Below are 16,667 nucleotides of genomic sequence, written 5' to 3' on the forward strand. Positions count from 1 at the left end.
GTAGAAAACAAACCGAGCCCTGTTTGGTACTCATTCAACCTCCAGGGTCCTAAACACACTTACAGTTTAACAATTTATTTACCCTTTACTCAGACCCTCAAATATTTGTGTTAGAATCACTCGATTCACAAAATAATGAGTATGTAAAGACATGTGGGTTAAATACATTTATACCAGGGCATTTGATGCTTTTCCTCTAAAATGTAGAGCTTTAACGAGCTTAAGTATTAAAAATACGCTCTTCAATAACCTCCTTTCTGTAGTGACTCCTTTGTCTCAGAGGCATGCGCACATAACCTTCATGCAGCCCTTCTGCAGCTGGACGGTTCTCCTGAGCCAGCAGGGAAAGTTACAGGCCTCAGCTCAAGCATCCCAACTTCTCCCCCCTGACGCTGTGGGTTACAGAGCCAAGAAAGCCATAAGTTAGTGTGGGTAAGTCTCACTAAGGAATCCAGGATTCAAAGCGCTTGTGTATGGGACCTAAAAGAGACCCGAGCTGCGACGAGGACTCGGGAGCTGAAGCGAAACACACAGTTCCCGAACTTAATAAACAAAACACAGCTTATGTAGATTCTTTACTGGTTTGAAAGGGCTGGGGAAAAGAATAATACTGATCAAATAAAAGAAACAAAACCATCACCAAACCCAGGTTTCTAGGGTTTGTCTGCTTTGTTTTTAAGAGAATGGAACCATTAGGGTCGCTTTGAAAGCTAATAACTAGAGAACAAAATTTTAGTTTGTCCCATGTGATGATGCCTGTTATCGTGTACGAGCACACACATGTACGCATGTATGTGCCTGTGTGTGTGGTATATGTATGTGTATGTGTTCCTGTTTGTATACCTCTACAGAAAGATAGGTACACATGCAAACTGAGGTCAGAGGTCCACAAGGATTTTCTTCCACAGTTGATCTGCACATCACTTTACGTACTTGAGAAGGGCTGTCTCGCTCAGCCTGGATTCACAAACTGGCTGAAGCCCTAGGGACCCTCTTGCCCTCACCGTCTCAGCATTCAGATTACAGGGCCTTGCCACAGCCTGGCTTTTACATGAGGGCTTGGGATCCAAACTCAGGTCTTCATGTGTACACAGCAAGTACTTTACATGCTGAGCCATTCCTGTCCCCAGTCCCTAGTCCTACTTTGATGTTGTTGTTGTTGTTTTGGGGTTCTCTGTTTTGTTTTGTTTTTCGAGACAGGGTTCCTCTGTAGCTTTGGAGCCTGTCCTGGAACTAGCTCTTGTAGACCAGGCTGGCCTCGAACACACAGAGATCCGCCTGCCTCTGCCTCTGCCTCCTGAGTGCTGGGATTAAAGGCGTGTGCCACCATCACGGCCCAGCTTTATTAGCCGTCTAACTGGTTGATGTAATAGCGGTTCTCAAATGTTAGCACACATGAAAATCCCTTGCAGGATTTTCATAAACTGCATGCTGAGCCCTGCTGCTCTGCCTTTTCATTGGGTCTGGATGAGAAAATGTGCACTTTTACCCCTTTTCCCAGTGAGATCCACGCTGGCTTGCCTGGGCCACATTTTGAGAACCTAAGTGTCACAGCACAGGGCAACTGAACTAGTAGGGAAAGAAAGTTGATTTCAGCCAATCAACTGGGAGCCAAGCGAAGGGCTTGATTGTGGCTATTGCTTCCCTTTATTAGCTTGGGTGCTTTTTTTCTTTTCATCATGAACACAGCCAGCTCACATTTTAATTACACAGGAAAGAATGAATTCCATATTGAACAGGACTCCCTGGGTTCACCTTAAGAGGCTTCAATGCCTGTTACCAGCATTGGTGCTTAGGTAGGTTACGATTTCTCTTGGTGAGAGCTAGTGAATTACTCCGGTGAAGGGGAGAGTGAGGAAAGACTTGGAAATAAGAAGCTCAACTTTGCAGTAAGCAACCTTGTTTCCATCTATATAGCATCCTTCAGTAAACACTGGCTTCATCACCTTAAGTATGGAGCATTTGCCGCAAGTTAAAAAGCCCTTGGTAACACAGTGGAGGACAAATTTTAGCTTGGAGAAGGAGTGTCAAACTTACTGTTCTGCTTCCCTCTCCCAAAAGATCCTACAAGGAAGCTATTTCAACCTAAGAAATTGTATGTGTGTGTATATATACATACACATATATATAATGAATTCATACTCATAATATATATTACTCTATATACAATATAATGAATTCATTCTCTCTCTCTCTCTCTCTCTCTCTCTCTCTCTCTCTCTCTCTCTCTCTGTGTGTGTGTGTGTGTGTGTGTGTGTGTGTGTGTGTTCATTCTAAGGATTCTGGATGGCCGTATTCCAGAAATTAGCCTAAACTACAGAATGCACCAGCGCTTGGAAATCCAGAGTAAACATTCCGAGGTCTAGACCCGAGGCAGCTCCTCCTAGGCAGGGCTCTTAGTCACTCGGTTTATTGTTCTTGGGGAAACACTCCCACTGCTGGCTGCTGAACCTCTGAGCAGCTTTCACAGCTGCTGTCGGCTTGGCAAGCCCCTCCACGCTAGCTGCCTGGCTCTTTGCAATGTTTTCCACATCACTTTTTGCAAGATGGTTTTAGCCACTTTGAGGCTAAAGTATGTAGCAAACGTTAAGTTGCTACATCTGTTTACTTGCTGGATTAAAACTCCAAAGCTTCGGAGCTGGCAGCTATGCTATTGATCATGTTGGTCAGCCTCCTCAGAGCCTTGATGAGGAAACCACGGCCCAGAAGAGACTCTAGTTGACAGCCAGTTGTGTGGCTAAGAGTTGGTCTGGAAGTGGGGGAAGGCATAGGTTGATCTACAGCTCTATAGCTTCTCCATTGTGGGACTTTAAACAAATTACCTAAACTCGTTACAAATATCATTTGCAGGTTTAGAAATACACTGGCTCCTGCAGTTATGCAAAACAACATCACATCTAATATATAGTAACCCCATATCAAGTCATAATAATGAGTGCTAATAGACCGAGACCAGTCCCAAGAAAGCCAGGCCACCCCCACCCCAACTAGCTCAGACCTAAAGCTCATTGCCATCACCCAGAACTCAGAGGGGATAGCTATTGGTTGGAAGCTTCCAAGAAGCTAGCTCAGAGAGTCAATATGAAAGACATTATACAAATCCCACAACCTCTCTGAGAACATTTCTGGTGTGTTACTATTGGTCGTGCATTTGGGGCTAAGGAAATGTGAACTATCTACCAAACATTTAGCTAATCTCCCGGATGACTCATAAGTGCTGATCTGAATGCCCAAAGATGTTCACTTGCTGTGACTGAGTAGACAGGAATAAATGCACTTATGTCCCTGCAACCAAAAAAGCTTGTAATTCACCTAAAAACCCAAAAAATAAACAAGAGCAACGTGACTAGATGCCTTTAGAGTCGGCATTCTGAGTTTACAAATTACAAAACCAGATTGAGCTGAGCTGGAATTTATTTCTGAAGTGAAACAGCTAATGCTGGTTTGAACATAAAAATTACTTCTAATGCTGCACCGTCTGGGTCACACAAAATGTCTACGCCAGGCTCCATGCATATACGTGTTAGAATGTAAGAGCTCAAGCAAGTAACGCAGCAAAAGCCACAGACCAGACTGGCCCACCGGTCATTAGAGCTCTGGCAGGGCAATTCATATATATGTCTTTAAATAAATGCTTCAAATCCGATTACAAACGATTGCTTCCTTATTGCTCTGCATTCGCCTCCAGGCAACTAGGATCCTGTTAGCATTCAAGTGATTTCATTTGGTAGGAGGCCCAGGGACAGTACATTAAGGCAACATCATCAGCAAATTAATTTATAAACACTTTGAAAGGGCAGACAACAGTAAAAGAACACCCAACTAAGTAATTTATTTTTTTTTTCTTTAAGTCAAAGGAGAAACCGAAGAAAGAGCAATGAGCTTCGCTGGACCAACAGCCCACGCCTATTACAGACAAAGCACCGCCTTATCAGGTCTCCTTTTGTGATGTTAGCCTGGCCATGGCCTTTGAAAGTATAAGTGTTCTGTTTGTCTAAACCAGGCTCAGCTGAGAGGAAAACTATCAGAGATGATGGGTTTCATTCTAAAGGCCAAAAATCCTTTTGTTTGGGATTATCTAATCTAGGCCTGGTTTGTAACTTGGTGGTAGGGCAGTCACCGCGTGCGTGCACAGGATTTGGGTTCAATCCTCAATGTAACCAGAGAAACACCAAACAGAAATAACAACAACAACAACAAACAACCAAGAGAATTATCTCATCTGACCCTGATAGCTATAGTTTGCGGTCTTGCTGCGTGGCTTACAGCATTCCACCATGACAAATTTCACTTCCGTCATTTGTTTCCTGTCTTCCAGGTGTAACCTGAAAGAGCCTTAGGTCTTTTTCATGGGTGGGTGTGGGGGGCAACAACTTCCAACTCACCGATGTGTTTGTCATTCAGCTGGGATGGGGGCTTACAAGCACGTTCTTCTATGTCTGTCACACACACTCAGTTTCGGCTCAATCACCGTGAGGTATCACGATTGCCATGACCCCTTTACAAAACATGAATATGTAGCCTACTCAGAAGCGTCATGTTATATGTAGGACATTTGTGCCCTCACTGGTGTGAAGCACGGGTTACATAAACATTCATGAGGGTGCTCATGAAGGCAGATGGGAACAAAGTCCAAGTCTAAATTGGCTTGCTGTCCGTGGACAGATAGCTTTGTTGATATCTAGCAGTACTCCATCAGCTCTCTTCACTCTGTCAATGCCCCTGCAAGCACCCAGCACCTTTCTAGATGATTTGATGCTTTCTGGATGATATGATGCTCTATGGTAGCAGAGCTCGGTGTCAATGTTTAGCTTTGAATCAATGGAACAATCTGTTTCTTCAGATTTATCATCCATTCCAAGCACAATATTGATTTTATTGGTGGTTTCAGATTACCAACAAGTTGCAGATTCTGGAAGGCTTCCTTAGGAACTTCCAGAGAGACTGATAGCCAGTGATGTCTCAAGATAGCAGCAGCACTTTCTGGCCTGAGAGTCCTGGTCCCCTGGCATAGTTCCAAGCACAGTAGGAGACTACTGAACGGAGCATTAGCAGTCCCACAAACCCATCTTGTTCTGCTGATTACTGAACCGGAGAAAATGCCATTAAATAAGAGGTGACCAGCCAGGCAATAAGGAAGTTAGGCTGCACCTCAGCCCACTACTCCAATAAGTTGGTCAATGGCAATGACAGAGGCCAAAAGTCATGAGCTTTGAGAGTACATCTTGTGATGTATCACCTTCTGGGGAATGGTACCCCCCATTCCCTGCACCCTTCACCTAAGAATGTGGGACTGACAGAAAATTGGCCACACATTTACATTTCTTGATATGGTTTCCAAAAATTATCTCACTAATAATATCTAGAGAGAGAGTCTAACTCTCGTGGGTACCGAGGGCCTGTGCTCAGGGAGGAGTCTAGATCCCTGACCTATGCACAATAGAGGCCTTTTAGATAGTCCTAACCAGTATCATGGGGCTGGAGAGATAGCTTACCAGTTAAGAAAACTGACTACTATTCCAAAGGTCCTGAGTTCAATTCCCAGCAACCACATGGTGGCTCACAACCATCTGTAATGAGATCTGGTGCCCTCTTGAGGAAGAGACCTGGTCAGTTATTCTCATCCACTTTGACCATGAAACCCAAAATGGACAAGTTCAACAGAACCGCCATATATGGGCTTCCCATGCATGCTTCAGCATTGCCAGGGCATAAATTTCATTTCATTTTCAACCAGTCTCACCCACAGGCTCTTTTGTTTGTATATCATCCATTACCACATCTTATTTAAGTGTGTCAACAAAATCCTCCCAAGGCCAGGTTTGCCTCAGTTGTCCAAGAAGAACTGTGTAAAACTCAGAATCATCACTTGCTTCTCTACGAGCCCTTGCTCTGGTGTTGAGATGTTCTGCCTTCTACTCCCGTTGTGTCAGTTTTGAGTTCCCATCTAGAGATTCTCTAGCAAGAAAATTATATTCGGCAGTGGGGTGCCCTCCTTCTACAGGCATGGGGCATCCTTAAAATACATTGTGCTCAACCTCAGACAAGCACCTTCTGAAGCCACTGACTGTATTGCCTAGACACGACAAGTAGCAGAGAGAGAACTGGGCCTTTGGACTCCTGATTCCCACTTCTCTTGGGAAGCATCCCCAACCTTTTCAGATCCTGACCTATCCCTTTGGATAGGTACCTGCGATCTCACAGACCTCTGATACAGCCCTGCAGAGCGGCCAGTTTCAAATCTGCGCCTCTTCTCCATCCACTCACTATTTAGAAGTCTCCTATCTCTCCATTAGGAAGACTTTCTCTTTCTTCTCCAGTCAAGAATATAAAAGTGACTGGCGTAAAAATTTAAAATAATTGTGTTAGACTAAATGAGGAAAATAATGTACTAGAATTATTCGAATAAACAACTTATTGTTAATGTAAGTTAAAAATGTATTTTTTTTTACTGTAAATTCAATATAAATAAAGAGAGTTGACAAGATTGGCTTCTTCAGTCCCCTAGGCTCAATATAAAGGCAAGTTTTTCTTCCTTTGTTTCATGCTGAAAGTTTGGTCAGTTCACACCTGCCTCCATTTCTGAGAATGCTATTTTTCATATATATATATATATATATATATATATATATATATATATATATATATATAATTTCATATTTATGTTGTCATGTAGGTTTCGGAAGCACACACTGCTCTGGAAGACAATCTATACTGGCTATGTATTGACTTCCAAGCATGCTTGGGACCTGAATGTCTTTCCTGTTGAAGCTGAGTCGTGAGCAGAGAGCCCAGATGTGGAAGCCTTGATGGAGATTTTAAAGACTCCACTGTGTTTCAAGGCACCTTCGAAGCCTTACAGGAAACATACATCAGAACATGAATGTTGGTGTGCACCTAAAAACTTCCTGACCGAGTGAGCAGCTGGAAACGGGAGGCTGCAATTAGCTCTCGGTTCCAGCCCTAGGCTATTTGATCTCAGCTTGGTCCAATCTAAGCTTCATATCCCAAGCACACACACACACACACACACACACACACACACACACTCCTTATAACCCAAAGTGTGGGCGTGTGGATGGCAGCCACACCAAGGAAGGTACCTAGCGCCTTCAACACCAATGTTTTCTTGGGTGGATTCACTGTGACTGGGGAAGCCACCAATGTTTCTAGGATTAAGTGTCTGCTCTCATGACACCATTTATTTTTTTATTCATTTAGGACTAATTGCTATGACATCAGCAGACATGGTCACCGAAATCTACACAGTACATATTCTGCATATTACACTTTCATGATAGAAATTAAGACAAAAACTTGAATAGCACTTTGACTTTGCGATTGTGACACTGGTCTCAATGGACAAGAGTGTCATTGCTAGACATCAGAGGACACAGAGGTTTTAAACTTCTCTGTATATCGCATAAGAAATGATACATATGTATAATACAAGTATAAATTACAAGACTAATGCATATAAATGAACCAATCATTGTGGCTGCTTTGCTCACACACTCCTGAGAATGGGGCCACACACCAAACACTTACACAGCCCCTGGAAGACTACAGTGAGTCTCATCCGTCTCCATGGATTTGTTCCTCACAATAAACGATGGCAATTATCATCAAAGAAGAGAAAAGCCTGGGTGGTACTAAGAGGTAATGAACTCTGAAGTTTGGGGGTGGTTCATATATGGTAACCTTATCCTAATATTATTAAACTACAGTGATTTCCTTAAACGACCATATAAATGAATGATTTCAAAGTCTCATGACATTCCTAAAGCCACATAAAATCAGAAAGAATTTTTGAATGGAAATCTGAATAGATTCTCGCCAATCACCCATCTCTATGGAGATTCATCTTTCTGAGTTTACCATTTGCTGGGCTAGTCACCACTGGCAGGGTACTGCACAGAGATAGCTTAGTACACCACGTTCCACAATGCTAAGAAGCTGAACATTCGCTTAGACATCAAATGCAGTCTTATAATTGAGAAGAAAGTAGGTAATTCTCTTGGTCTCTATCGTAAGTCTTCATGTAAACTGGCATTCCAAAGGAGCCCACAATCTCCTATGGCAACTTGAAAAATTCTTTCACCCCAGACCCACACTGCCAGTGTGCTCAGAAAGCTTCCACTTGACATTTTCGGGGATCCAAGTTCCCTCCCTTGGGCCGCCCAAATCACAGGGGTCTATGAGAGGACCGTCTGACAGCCCACAAATGTCCTTTTTACAGAAAACCTTTATTGACTTCAGCCCAGCAACGGCCTGTATAAACAGCCCCTTTCTATTGATCCTGTGAGTTGCCACGATGCTACATTAGCATTTATTTCTCTGGATACATATTTAAACAGTAACTTCTCTTCAGCCGGTGATTACCTGGTAATGCTGACTCAGTCCGAACAGTGTATGTCTAGAACAGCCTCAGAAGATTTGGTGAGCACCCCCCTTGGCACATGGGGCATGTCTCACAGCCTTGGGCTCATGAACGGTGACCGGAGATCTTGAAAGAAGGAGACATACTGGCATAAGTCACCTCTACCGAATCAGGGATGCAGAGACATGAATTAGTTATCAGGGTAGGAGATGGCGTGAGGGGGCTGGGGACTGGGGGTGGGGGACTGAGATGTTTGAGATGGGGGTCGATCTGGAATCTGGTTGGACAGAATGGATAAACCTTCAAACACACAATCACTTAAGTTTGAGAAGGAGCAGGGTCACCTCCCCCCTAAGAGATTTGGAAAGTGCCCAATAACTCATCACACCAGTTGTTTACTGGTGATTATTTGGGGAAGATTGATTTTTAAAAATCACAGCCAGCTCTTGTCCGATTTCAGGCTGTTGCTCGCTCCAAACATCACAAAGCAATTAACTCGAACGGCAGTAACTGGTCTTTCTCTGGCATAGTGACTCTTTCTGGCAAGGTTCGAAGTAGCCAGACGCTGCTACACGTCTGAAAGATAGTTTTCAGCAAAGGGTTCCGTTTAACCACACCTAGTCTGCATGGCTGTGTGCTCATGGATCTCATCATCTTCTATATTTAGAGAGACGGGCTTTCCAAGGGAAGACGGGCATCCAATAAGGACGATCTCATCTAGAGAGGTGAGTTACTATGGTTACTGCTCAGGAGGCTGAGGACCCGTGAACGGCTGCTCCTGGCCAGATGGACCCTTTCCAGATGAGGACCTAAAACAGAAGCCTGCTCTCCAAACGTGTTGACTGAGCCTACTCCGTGTCGTTTTGTCCATAAGCACAGGCTGCCTTTGGGCGCTCGCTGCCTCCGGCTCTCCAGCCTCAGGCAGCCAGGCAAAGCAAAATCAAAGGGGGTGGAAAACTTCTGAGCACTAACCGAACAGTAGTGAGCCGAGGGGGAGTCTCATTATCCAATCCTGGGATTTAAAAATCAAATCAAGTTATCCGGGACCAGTGGCTGGTCACTTTTCAATGGCTGGGGGCGGGGTGGGATCCGAGGCCAAGTCCCTAGCCACCTATGCTAGGGAACGCGTCTTCTCTGGGCCTCGGGGTCAGACGCCTGGCTGGAGGGGTCCTGGTATACATTACGAGGGGTCCACTCACCCGAAGACTGCGTGTGCAACTGTTTCGCAGCTCCTGTTTTTCGCGAAGGTGTCACTCTTCGGACGGGCTCTGACAGCGACAGTGGTGGCAGCGGCGGCGGCAGCGACTGCAGCTCGGCGGGGCGGCCGGCTCCTGCAGGTCGGTCCCTCCTTCTCTGAAGCGCTTCTAGCTCGGGCTCAGAACGCAAGGCGGGCGCGCGGCTTTTCTAGGCGCGCATTGGACCAAAGGGAGCAGATGTTATCCGGTTGCTAGGAGCGTTGCTAGGAGGCGATGACGCCCCTCCACCGCTCCCAGCAACTTTCCTGAACGGCTCGAGCACCAGAGGGGGCTGCTGAGAACTAGTCTGGGAGCTTATACCTGAAGTGGAGGCTGGGACAGAAGGGTCCAGCCACGCGCCACTGACTTAGACCCAGAAAGCTGGCAACGCAGGAGAGTCACGGGCTTGAGCGTTGAGAGGAGCCTCGCGTCCCAAGAAACGGTCACTCACTGGAGGCTAGATGGGTGTTCCCATGGAAATTGAATTTAGGGACAGTGGTGGAACAGCCCTTAAAGGTGTGTGAGCTGAGCTGAGCTGAGCTGTGTGGGATCCTTTGGCTCTGGGACTGTCTCCAACTGCGTTCTTGTTTCTCTAAGCAGGTTTGAGCAGTTGACGACGGATTTGGAAGAGGGAAATATTAATCCATGAAACTCAATCCCAAGTCTAATTCCTTTGGGTACCCGGTATGGCTGTCTCCTGACAACGTGTCGGAGATTTGGGGATGGTAGCACAGAGTAGGGGAGGGGTTTTCCATGGTCTAAAATACTTCATTCAGGTAGACTTTACTTAGATCTGAGAGAGGAAAATAAACTCTTCAATTAACATGAAATTTTCTGTAAAAAAGTAATCGCAGAACAGATATGAAATTGGAAGAAAGATGTAGGGGTTTCCAAGGTAGTGGTCCAGGGAGTGGAGAATGGACATGATCACACTGCATTGTAAATCTATATTAAATTCTTAAGAGACAAAACGCATATTTCTAAATGCACCCAAAAGGGTACTTACTTCCACAAAGAAAACTGGGAGGAACTATATGTGTTTCAGTTTTGCTCTATTGTAATTTCCACAAAGGTTTGCATGGTCTCTGACTTTTGGATAGAGACGTTTTGATCTGTTTTTTGTTTATATTCTTAGCCATTGCGTCTCATTGTCACTGCTGTTAGTGTTATTTCTATCGGGGGAAAAAAGATGGTAAGAACTCAAAGTGGAAATATTTGAGAAGCCAATGAACAAATTCAAGAAAGGAAGACAAAACACCTAGTAAAGACATTTTTGCCCAGCGTGACCCCTTGATGATAAATTTCCCCCAGGGAAGAGGCACAGCCTTTCCCTGGCTCCCTAGAGAGTTAGGCCGGGGCCAGGATAGAAGTCAGCGCCATTGGGAATCACTTACAAAGAAATATTTAAATTCAAGACAGACCTGTGACATAGCATTGAGTTAACTACCGCAGTGGTAGCCATCTCCAAAGCAGGTGGGGCTACAATGTGACTCCCCAGCTCGGAAGCCTTCCGTATCCACGCAATGCCTCTGTCAAACTTTGATCTGGGGGTGTGTTTGCCTTGAGGTTGGAGAAGCTGGCAAGCTGCGCTGGAACTGGGCAGAGAAGTAATAAGTAGCCAAGGTGGGCTAAAGAGCTAATAATCATACAGTTACTGCAATTGGGACGAAAGAGGGACTCTGAGAGCAGTTCAAATCCCCCGCATCCAGCGCAGCCAGAGCATGTTACATGGCTACTTTGTTATTGGCCGCAGGAGACTAAAAGGAACTGCCATCTCTTTCCTTCTCCTCTAGCTCTTCCTCTGGGACGCTCCCTTTGACCTTTAGCTTCCAGCCACCCAGAACTCCTCCCTACCTTGTATGGAAGAGGTTTCCAAAGACTCCGGTGTTGTGTGCACGGTATTTCTTTCTCTTTAATGTGCTTCCCTCTCACCTGGCTTCCTCCCACTCAGCCTGCAAGTTGCTGTTTCAATAAGTCCTTCTAGCAACTTTCCTGATTTCAGCCCGAGCCATGCTCCCCCAGCCCAACCCTACACTACTCATCCTGCCACATGCTAAGCTAGTTCTCTCAGTGAGTGCCCAGTGTCTAGCACACGGGGCCAGGTGTACACCAGGGAGCCCCGCTGAGCCTGTGGCCATGATGTCCTCTGGGTCTCTGTTTTCCTGAGCTGGGTAGCTGTTAGTTAGCTAGAGACCCACATTGGGGGTAGCCAGGGGCTGCTGTTGTGTTCAGCTAGGGCTGTGGGAAGACTTAGGGAAGTACTGTATTTGTGCACGGACTTTGTTTCCTTTCCAAAGACCACTGTCTGGTCTCCCTGAGCAACAAGAAGTACCCAACCTAGAGTCACTTGGCTGTTTTCCTTAGCAGTCTGCGTCCCAGCCCTCTGATGCGAATGTGAGTCCTCTGAATTGAGCTGTTTTCTTTTTCCTAGGAATGCATCCCCACAGGCTGGGACAACAGCTCGGTCAGCAAAATATTTGCTATCAAAGCCCAAGGACCCGAGTTCAATGCCCAGACTCACCTTTAAATGTTGAGCGTGATAACGTACGCTGCCAAGGCAGAGGTAGGCAGATCACTGAGGAACATTGCCCACCCCACAGAAATGGAGGAAAATCTCAGTAGCAGAGCATCTGCCTAGCATGTATGAGCCTGTAGATTCAGTCTCCAGAACTGAATACATACAAAAAGAAAAAAAACCCACCCATAATCTCATGCTATATCACTACGGAACCAATGTGGAGAAACCCTTAGCGCAGGGGGGGCGTGATGGAGGAGGGTCATCTTTCTATCTGTTGTTTCATTGGTTAAATAAAGAGACTGCCTTGGCCCTTTAGTAGGACATAAAATTAGGTAGGCGGAGTAAACAGAACAGAATGCTGGGAGAAAGAAGCTGAGTCAAGGAGTCGCCATGATTCTCGCACTCCAGACCGACGCAGGTTAAGATCTTTCCTGGTAAGCCAGCTTGTGGAGCTACACAGATTATTGGAAATGGGTTAGATCGATATGTAAGACCTAGCCAATAAGAAACTGAAACTAATGGGCCAGGCAGTGTTTAAAAGAATACAGTTTCCATGTAATTATTTTCGGGGTAAAGCTAGCCGGGTGGCAGGACGCAGCCCAGCCCGCCAATCTTATTACAACATAGTGGCACCCAGACGTAATGGGCTAAATCCACTTAAAAACCTGAGAGAGCTTAATTTTAAACAGAGAAAAAACAGAGTTTAACACAGAGTTTTGCTCTTTGTTGCTGGCGTGCTGTAGAGAGATTTCCTGATTCAGCAACAGCAGCAGAAGAAAAAGCTGCATCATTTTAAAGCGCAGCTTCCTGGGGCTGTGCTGCCAACGTGAACTCTGGCTTTAAAGCATTTCAAAGGCTTTTAGGGGACTGGATGTTTGTATTCCCACTTGGGATCGGAAGGAGAGTGCTCTGAGACCCTGCTGACGCGCTCCCCGCCTGCACCTGGGCAGACGGCCGAATCAGGCTTAGGCAGGCAGAAGAGCATGGTGGATTCCTGCCGCCATACAGAGACATGTTTTCAGACTGCGCAGTGCTCTGCGTGTCAGATTTGGATGTAACTTGGATGAAAAGAATTTCTGTGCTGCACGCTTAGTCTCAGAATTAAAGTGCTGAATGCTGCTCCTACCTGGCGGCCCCAGAGCTAGCACAAAATGGTACGTCCTCCATTTTGAAATTTTCCTGACTCAGCAGCAGGAAAAAACTGGCTGTTTTAAAATGCCGGCTTTCTGGGCTGTGCCGCCATTGCAATCTCTGTCTGGCTCCTGCAGGAGACAGAGCTTTTGAATGGAGCATTTGGAGTAAAGTGCTACGATTTGTTTGATGGCAACTAGACTGCTGTGTGCCTAAAAGGAAGTCATTGTGTGCTGTGGCTCAGAGGCACAAGCAGCTGCACCACACTACTGGTGCAATGTGCAAGGATCAGAGGCACGAGCGGCTCCGCCATGTTGGACTGGGTGGGGCAAGCAGGCAGTACCTGTTTTTGACCTAGGAATTGTTGCAGCTTAGATTCTTAAGCGCTTAGTGATTTAAAGGCGCAAAACAAAGTGCTCCTGGATAGTAAAAAAAAAAAATTACAGATTCACAATAAAACAGATTCAGACACTGTTGGATGAATGTACATAGGCTTGGGAGAGAGAAGAAAAAGAATATAAAGAATAAAGTTAATGTCTTTAAAAAAAAGGGTAAAGTCTTTAAAGAGAGAGTACAGATAGTTAAGAGATTAAAAGAAATAAAAATAAGTCACGTAAAAATGGAAAATTCACAGAGTCTGGATTATGTACATTGTGTTTTCTTTAAAATTTTTGACTGTGAAGGAGCTAAGTACAGAGAGACATTTCATTACATGGGCTGCCAAGCTAAACCAGAATGGATATAAGGGTATTACGATTTCAAAATTTGGGTCTAGGGATATGATGCTTTTGAGAGGGTCTTCTTTTGTTTTCACAGAGGACCAGACCCTGTGGATTGATTCTATCCCAATATGGTATGATAGACCACGACCTCCCCAAAAGTTGCTGTGAACACCCTCAAAAAATTACTTCACTCAACTGCCAACTGAGATAAACCTGGCACACAGGTTACACCCTTAATGATCTGATTAACAGTGCCCCCATTCGGCAGGAAGCAGTTTGGAGAAAAAAACTGTGCCCATGTTCCCAAAATATTGTTTATAAATGTTCTTTTACATTTAAAGGGGGAAATGATATAGGTATGAATAATTTGCATTGGTATGGATTTTAAGGTCAATTTTGTTATATGTATATGTATTTCTATCTTGATTAAGGTATTGTGATTGTGTAGTTCATTTATAAAATGTAATGTATAATTAGGAAATATAGGTTGTTGATGGATAATCATAAATAATAGTCAAGTTTGTAGTCATGTTACTTAGATTTTCTAGATATATAGAGATACATTTCAGATAGGCATTCTTCATATCTCTCAAAGGCTGTAGAATATGGCATTTAAAATATTTTAATAACTTAGGACTTTTCATGACAATGAGATATGTCTGCTCCTGGTGGCACCAATCTACTTCGAGAGGAAGATGGGCATCGAAGAGTCTCATTATGGAGTTTGATAGCCATTTGGGCAAGAAATTGCTCTTGCCTGGACTGTTGCATAAAATGGACACAGAGGACCCTCAGAGAGAGGACTGCTGAACTTGCCTAAATGTGAGATGGTCTTTTGGGGTTCATGACTCATGAAAGAGTCTGCGAGACATTCTGCAGGACACAGCAGATAGTGACTGAACTGTCTTTGAAATTTCCTGCTTCATGGAAATGTCTGCTGGATACTATGGCCCTGAAGGCTGAAGATGGATGCCCCAACGGTACAGAGGAACTTTGGGTGACTGTACAGGCAGAGAGACGTCTCTGTCATTTAGAAAGCTTTGGATATCTTATTTGTCTAGAGAGCTTTGGATTTCTTGTTTGCTTAGGTAATATTATATCCTTCTGGAGTCTTTGATGGAGTAGAAGAATGGTTAGTTATAGTTTTCCTTGGTTATGATAAAGGATAAAGTAGATATAAATACTGTAACTGTAATTCTTGCTTGATAACTGTTTTGTTATATGTAATCTTACTATGTTAAAGTTAAAGCCTTCCTCTTTGTTTAAACAGAAAAAGGGGAAATGATGGAGGAGGGTCATCTTTCTATCTGTTGTTTCATTGGTTAAATAAAGAAACTGCCTTGGCCCTTTAATAGGACATAAAATTAGGTAGGCGGAGTAAACAGAACAGAACGCTGGGAGAAAGAAGCTGAGTCAAGGAGTCGCCATGATTCTCACACTCCAGACAGACGCAGGTTAAGATTTTTCCTGGTAAGCCAGCTTGTGGAGCTACACAGATTATTAGAAATGGGTTAGATTGATATGTAAGACCTAGCCAATAAGAAACTGAAACTAACGGGCCAGGCAGTGTTTAAAAGAATACAGTTTCCATGTAATTATTTTGGGTATAGTCAGGTGGCAGGTCGCAGCCCAGCCCACCAATCCTATTACAACAGAATTATTTCGGGGGTAAAGCTAGCCGGGTGGCAGGACGCAGCAGCCCACCGTTCCTCCAACGGGGGGGGGGGGGGGAGAACATGGGCACACATGCAATGTATCTGAACTGATCAGGCAACCTGGTCCGCTGTGATGTCACTTTCGAGTAACTGCCCTATCCCCCTTTTATTTAAAGCTCCCCTAAAAAAATTAGACATTAGAAAATGTGAAGGAAGCATAAGGGTGGCAGAGTGGCCTAGTGACAAAACTAGACACAGAAAAAAGGTTTGATTCTTAATCCCTGCAGGCCCATTGAAATCTGCAAATATCTGTGTTGTTCTTTGGTGACCACATCTTACTGCATATCCCAGGTCAGCTTTGAACTCTAGACCTTCTGCCTCAGCCTTCTGAGAGCTGGGATAGCAGGCATGTGCCAACGTGTCCAGACGATAGCAGATGGAACGTCCCAAACTCCTGCTAGCTTCCATTCGAGCAGTATTTCCAAACTCTCCTGGAGAAATAGCCCCAGAGACCGCAAGGAGTTTTAGGGTGTTAATACGATTTGATTCCTCAGCCAAATGTTAATGTTTTCAAAGTAACTCTACAGAAAGCACTGCAGGCAACTAAGGACTGCCAAGAGAGGGAGGAAAAGTCTTCCTTAGGAAAGAGCACACCAACTGGTTATCCAAGGCCAAACGGTCAACCCTGGAAACATACATACAAGTGACATTGTACAGACTGAGACGGTTGTATTTCTGTATTTAGGAATATATATGCATATACATAGATTCATATAAGAATAATTAATGAAAAAGGAGGCCATGAATTTGAAAGAGATCAAGGAGCTGTATATGAAAAGGAAACTGACATATCAAGAAATAAAAAATGTAAAAGGGGATTTCATATTATAAATAAATCATGCTATAGAGCTTAAAACCTGCCATATGGGCTTGGAAATACAAGGAAAAAGATATCCATGGTCATAGAAAGGGTTACTATTTCAGCCCTTAAGGATGGGAGAGTCTCAGCTGAAGTGTCACGAGGCA

At 44.5% G+C, this 16,667-nt stretch overlaps 1 long non-coding RNA gene across 1 annotated transcript in view; it reads right to left on the bottom strand.

The window, feature by feature from the left end:
• LOC142834681 (uncharacterized) overlaps nt 1-9,748 on the bottom strand; it is a 12,518-nt gene extending 2,770 nt beyond the window's left edge. Inside the window, exons 1-2 of the long non-coding RNA XR_012907663.1 lie at nt 9,580-9,748; nt 8,383-8,506 (exon numbers count right to left, since the gene is read on the bottom strand). This is a non-coding gene — a long non-coding RNA (uncharacterized LOC142834681). The remainder of the gene's footprint in view (nt 1-8,382; nt 8,507-9,579) is intronic.
• Between the last annotated feature and the right edge of the window lie 6,919 nt (nt 9,749-16,667).

This window comes from Microtus pennsylvanicus, chromosome 14 (genome assembly GCF_037038515.1).
Source record: "Microtus pennsylvanicus isolate mMicPen1 chromosome 14, mMicPen1.hap1, whole genome shotgun sequence".
In the NCBI taxonomy this organism is placed as follows: domain Eukaryota; kingdom Metazoa; phylum Chordata; class Mammalia; order Rodentia; family Cricetidae; genus Microtus; species Microtus pennsylvanicus.